Below are 7,038 nucleotides of genomic sequence, written 5' to 3' on the forward strand. Positions count from 1 at the left end.
TCAAGCTTCATAAATTGCACAAATGCAGCCATTCTGTTTTAATCCAATCTGCTTCAGCTACTGTAAACACAGACCTTCAGTATAACTATTATACTGAAATTATAACAGTATAATTTGTAACAATGAAAATACATCCTGCATATCAGATATTTACATTACGATTCATAACAATAGCAAAATTACAGTTATGAAGTAGCAACGAAAATAAGTTTATGGTTGGGGGTCACCACAACATGAGGAACTGTATTAAAGGGTCGCGGCATTAGGAAGGTTGAGAACCACTGATGTAAAGGCTGTATTTCTAACACCAAAAGGAGTGTTGGGCAGTTGCCCCCCTTCCCTTTCTTTACCGGCACTTCAAACAGTTCAAATGATTATCTGTGAAACCAAGCCCGTTTGTTTGGAAAGCAAATACAAAGTTTAACGCCTGTGTTGCTAAACCCAGAGGAATTGTCTGTGCATTTGATCTGACTGCTTGGGGTAGAAGCCTTCTGAACACATGATTTTAACAGTCTCTGCTTAGAAGTACGGAATGCAACCAAGCCCCTTTTCGCATTTGAAAGAAAGGAAATGTTATTTAGTTGCGAGAAACTTTTCTATCGCCAGAAGCCAGAGGCAAACAATTAACTCTCAACTAAATGCTGCTCTCTTTGTCTGAATACCCCTGGCCTCATGCCTTAGCAACCAGGCTAATGCCTCGTTACCAAGGAGAGCAATTAAGCAATTAATCTCCTCAGACAACTCAGCGCTGCTGAAAGAAGCTATATTACCCCCTCCCTTTGGAATGCTAAGAATTTCAATGGGAAGAGAAGGCATGCAGAGGCTCCAATAGCAGGGCAGCAGCATCCCCTGGTGGCCAATCTGCACACGACACCTTTATGAAATTCTTCTGTGCTGGACCTACTACAACTTGATAATTAATTCAGCACATAGCAGGCTTACACCAAGCCAAGTTAAGAGCACCCGCTAGAGGGGAAAGAAGGTACTTCACTAAATGCATTTCTAACTACGCAGAGTGAATCTGATCGTTAAAGAGCAAGTTACTTAAATTCATCCCAAGCTACCAACACCCCCTAGAGAGCACAGAGTGAACTTCACTGAAAAGTAATCACTCACTCAAGCTGACGACCAAGAAGTTCCAGCTTGAGGGCAAATTAAGGAGAAGAACAGGCAGCAATTAACCTCCCTTATTATCACAGAGCTGACAACCAAGAAGTTCCAGCTTGCGACCTAACAACCAGGTGGGAGTTTGTGTGAGCTAGTGGAAGCTCAGCATTCTCTCAGTGACCACTAGAAGTAATGTGGTAGTAAGAAGAATTTGGCTGGCCTTTCTCCAAGCGCCCCTTAGTGGCTAAAGGAGGAACTACATGCAAGCCTTTAATCACGCACAGAGAAAGCCCTCTAGTGGACAAAGGGTGAACCTCGAAGGAAGAGCACCCTGGTAACTGACCCACAGGAAGTGACCCCTAGTGGTGAAAGGGTGAATTGTGCTGAAGTACCCACGAACGCAGGAGAACGCACCCAGTGGTGCCTCCACCCACAGACAGCACCCCAGTAGCTGATCTGCAAGTAGCGACCCCTAGTGGTCAAAGAGAGAAGTTCATCAAATTTGTGTCAAAATAGCTAGGAAGTGTACTGAACCTGTACTAGCCATGGCAGAGTGTCCCACTGATTTAGAAGAAGGGGTTCAACCAACCAGCCTAGATGAGACACCCCAACCAGCCAGCCAAGGAGAAATGCTGCAAACAGCCAACCTTGACCTGTACACAGAGGCTGATGCTCAAGCCTCAGCGAGGCCAAAGACGTCTCAGGCTCACTATGACCTGAGGCAACAAAGAAAGCCTAAAGAAACCATGCGGTCATATCTGATGGACAGATGGCAGTCGCTCCACGACCGCCATGAGAGAGCCTGGGAGGCATTACAGGAACTCTACCAAACGCCTGAAGAAGGGTTTCCTCCCAAATATGCATCCGCATTAGAAGAGGATAGGAAAGAATCTTTCCGACAATGGACAGACTCCGCATGCCGTCTCGAAAACATTCAGGCACAATTAGGAGACCCAAGAGTCGATAGCGAGATGCAAAGCCTCAAACTAATAAACAAGGAGCGCAATAAGCTTCTGGAGAGCCCACAACACCTCCCAGAGCCCAAGCCTCACCCGAGAGACAGACCAGTCGAGAGGGCTGAGTCTGAAATTTCCCGCCATTCGCAAACACCATCCCAACGATCACATGTGGCTCCATCTCACGCCTCTGGAAATGCCTCATCCTTTCACCATGTATCCAAGGCGCATTCCAGCGTGTCACAACAATCTCACGTTACAGGCGCCTCCCGCCGTTCAAAAGCATCTTCTCAGCAGAGCCAAGCATCCCGAGCCTCAAGGGCAGAGAGCCTTGGTGCCCGTCTTGTGGAAGCACAAATCAATACCACAATGGCTGGAGTCACTGCCCAAGCAGCAGTAGAAGAAAAGCACCAAAAGGAAGACTTGGCCAAAGCGGAGACTGCAGCGGCTCTACGTGCAGCTCTGCGTGTAACAGAAGCAGAACGTCAGCAAAAAGAAAATATGGTCAAAGCTCGGGCCAACTATGAGATTTCCCAGCGACAACAGAAAGCAAAAGAGGCTGCCGGAATAGAAGCGATTCTGCAGAGAGAGATGGAAGACGTCACACCTACACACAGATTGGAAGGGCTAGGAAGAGAAAGCCCTCATAGCCGTGTGCAAGCCTACGTGGACAACCAAAGCACGTTTCAACGTGAACAGGTGAGACTGCAGCTATCCACAAGCCCCCCAAGACCGAGTAGACAAGGAGAAGAATCTCAACGGCCAGATGTGCCGGTCAGCCACAGAGTTGATGTCGCGACATCTAGGCCACAAGATCTTCTCACCGTCGCTGCCCCATTGAACCCACCGAACCATACCACTGATGGCAACCGGATGGCTCCACCTGCAGCGGCAACGGCCCTACAGCAGAACCAGCTGCCACTCGGGGACGAGATTGAAAGAACTCAAGCCAGACTAGAGTCCCTACTGCGCCAAGAGACAACGCCCCAAGGAACCGCCCCCAGACCGGACCACAAGGGAGAACCTCAATAACCAGCTATGGCAGCATACCAGGGAGCCAGCCACGTACCACACGAAAGACGAGAAATCCTCCAACAAGTAAGCACGCAAGAACTCAGGTCCCCTCAGCTCAACGCCAGAGCAGAGGAATTCAGACCAAGCCAACAAGGTCCCTCGCAAGATACCCTCAGCGGACAACACGCTGAAGAAAGTTACCAGCCAGACATGGTGCATGCCCCAGCTCCCGGAAGCGACGCACCACCTCCACCACATTACAGCTCACACACGGGATCGATATATCCCCCAACACTCGGTGGAAGAAGGTTGGACATGGCATCCAGAGGCGTGCAAAAATTCTCCGACAAACCAGGGGAGGAGTATTTAGCGTGGAAGCAACTTTTCAAGCAAGCCCTCCACGGTGAAAGGATACGCCCAGGGGAAGAGCTCGGGCTTATGATGGCATGGCTAGGACCAGAATTCTCAAAGGAAGTGAATGATATCTTCGTCTCACATCTACGTGACCTACCCGCCGCCCTTCAAGAAGCATGGGAAATGCTCGATGAGCACTATGGGGCACCTTCCCTGACACAGTCCTCATTCCTGAAGGACCTTTACGATTTCCCTGACATCGATATCAATAATCCTACTCAGATTTGGAAACTCTCCAACTTACTACGGCAACTACGTGCAGCACAAGAAAGTCGCACCATGCCGGGGCTTGACTGCCTTGAACAGTTCGACACGCAGCAGATCATCATCCAAAAACTACCATGGCACTTGCAAGATCAATGGCTCAGAGACTCTCGGCCCTACAGGAAAAAGGACCCCAGCAAACCTCCACCCTTTGCTGCTCTGACAGATTTCGTTTCTGATCATGCAGCACTGTACAACGATCCTTATTCCCTCAACATCGTCCGAAAATGTTTTACGACGCCCAAACGGACCAGTCACAACTCTGGCGCTAACAGAGGTTCTTTCCAAGTCGCAAAGGATAGAACTCCCATTTCAGTGTACAAAACAGAGATCACATCTCAGCCAAAGAAGACTTCAGCCGAACAAATACCGAGGAGTACTCATTCGAATCCTCGCCCACCAAGAAAAGGCCTGACTTGTCCAATTCATAATTCTTCACACTCTCTAAACTATTGCAGAGAATTTGGGAAAAAATCCCCAGATGACCGAAAGGCCCTACTCAAAGAACATAGGATATGCTTCAAATGCTGTGACTCTATAGATCACATGGCCAAAGATTGTGCAGTCAGGGTGAAATGCCACCTGTGTGACAGTAACAAGCACCCAGCAGGCTTACATCTAGAAACTAAGAAGCCCTCTGAGGAGACACAACAAGCGACGGAAACTCAAAGTGACTCCGAAGAGCAGTCAAACCCGTACGGGACGTACTACACAGAGATATGCGGTGACTCACCATGCCCTCCTTCATGCTCACCCATCTGTCTTGCAAACGTCTACCCCGACGGGCAACCTGAAAGGGCTGTGAAGATGTACGCCATACTAGACCCACACAGCAAAGTTACTATAGCTAAACCCGCCTTTTTTTACCTCTTCAACCTCCTGAGTGAACTAAAGCATTTTGCAATAAATACGTGCACAGTACCAATGCGCACGGCGGGGAGGAAAATCACTGGTGTACGCATAGAAGCGATAGACGGAAGTTCACATTTCCGGTTACCATCAGTGTTGGAATGGGAGACCTTACCAGATGTGCGCAGCGAAATGTCAACACCAGAGGCGGCAAGAAAAATACCTCACTTATCACACGTAGCCGATTTAATCCCTCCTTTAGATCCTGAAGCTGAAATCCTACTCATGGTGGGAAGAGTCCATTGGCTCTGATGAAAGAATTAAAGGTCCACCAGGAACCCCAGTAGCCATTAAGACGGAACTCGGATGGGCCATAGGAGGGAAGGTTTGTGTTGATCAACCGCAAACCCCAACCCAGATGAGCATCTCAAAAACCTCCATTCCCAGTAATGGAACAGCACCTCACCTAAAACCACACCTAGAACATTGCACGCTTATGACAACCAAACCTGTTTTGGAAGCAACAGTGTTCCAGACCAGCAAGAATTATAACAACTTAGCCTTGTCCATAAAGGACAAACAACGTCTGCAGCTACGCGCGTTCTCCCTGAACACCACACACTGGGACAAGCCGCGTCTACCAGAACAGAAACAAAACTGGGAGTCATGGAATGTACTCCCAAGATGTCTCCAAAGCATGCAAGTACAGTGCACGTATGTCTCCAGCTCACCCGCCACAGTGCAAAAGAAAGAATTGTATGCTTCCTTAGATGTGTCAACGAAGGCAAATGCAGCCTTAAGATGTGTCACAGTCTACAGCGGGGAGAGCCACACTTACGTCGTCTTGATTGCAACCATAAGATACATCAGAGTCTACAGCGGGGAGAGCTGCAGTCTCGGTGTCTTCTTTGGAAAAGCGAGACTAACAATACAAGAAGGCCACACCATACCAAGGTTAGAACTATGTGGTACCACTTTGGCTGTAAAGCTCACCAACTTGACAGCAAAGACGTTGTCCCTTGAACTACAGTCTACCACCTTCTACGCAGACAGCAAGGTGATGTCAAGCTACATCTGCAAGCAAAGCAGACATTTCTACGTCTGTGTAGGCAACAGAGTGAAAAGGATTGAAACATCTTTAAGCCCTGAACAATGGCAACATGTGCCAACAGATAAGAACTTTGTGAACCAAGTTAAGTGGTCCATCCGTGCCACACAGTTAACAGAATTGATCTGGCTAGTAAGTCCTGAGTTCTTGGCCTGTCCAAACAGACAGATGCCACAGAGACCACAACGCTATATGCTTCCAGCTCCAAATCAACGTGCCAACGTTCAACCTCAGGCACCCAGTAAAGTTCAACCAAACTGCTTCAAACCCGCCGCTAAGCGGAGACACCTGAGATTGGGCATAGTTTTGATCATCTTGATCACTTGTCTTAGCATCTCAAGAATTAACCTTGTAGGAGCCTGCAAGGACCTACAGACTATTGAAGATATTTGCCATGACCCAGTGATTGACAAATGTCTGAAGGACAAAAATTGCCTTTCCCATGCATCTCACATGGGCGAAACGTGCATAGGCGAAGCGTGGGAGCACATGATTGGTGCACCCCGCAAAATCATGGACTCTATGTCATCAAAGACACCCACGCCCACACATGAAGTCCTCACTACCCTGATGACAACAGTAGCAGCCATCTTCAATGCTCCATCGGTGGTTCCAGACCCTGCGGTTCCTGGGTCTTCTGCCCCTGCTGTTGTTCCTGAATTTCCAGCTGATGTTCCTGATTCTTCAGTTCCAGCTGATGTTCCTGAATTTCCAGCGCCTGCTGTTGTTCCTGAGTTTCCAGCTCCAGCTGTTCCTGAGTTTCCAGCTGTTCCTGATTCACCAGCTCCAGCTGTTCCTGAGTTTCCAGCTATTCCTGATTCTCCAGCTCCTGCCATTTCTGAGTTTCCTGTGTTTCCAGCTTCTTCGGTTCCTGAGTATCCTGTGAATCCAGTTTCCTTTGTTCCTGAGAAAATTTGGATTCCACCTTTTCTGTTCTAGATTTGGTTCCAGTTTCCTTTACATCAGTGGTTCTCAACCTTCCTAATGCCACGACCCTTTAATACAGTTCCTCATGTTGTAGTGACCCCCAACCATAAAATTATTTTAGTTGCTACTTCATAACCGTAATTTTGCTACTGTTATGAATCGTAATGTAAATATCTGATATGCAGGATGTATTTTCTTTCTTTTTTTTTTTTTCAAGTATAATTTTTATTGTTTTCATCATAGAAAAAAACATCACACATATTTCACAATGCTATAAAGAAAACCCCACCCCCCACCCACCCACCCCCCGGACTTCCCAAACCTAATCCCAGGATACTATTCAGATATAAGTAAACTACTATTAATATCCCTAACTCCACAAAATATTATTCTACATGA

The sequence above is a fragment of the Protobothrops mucrosquamatus genome, unplaced genomic scaffold, assembly GCF_001527695.2.
Source record: "Protobothrops mucrosquamatus isolate PMUCROS unplaced genomic scaffold, P.Mucros_1.0 scaffold2824, whole genome shotgun sequence".
NCBI lineage: Eukaryota > Metazoa > Chordata > Lepidosauria > Squamata > Viperidae > Protobothrops > Protobothrops mucrosquamatus.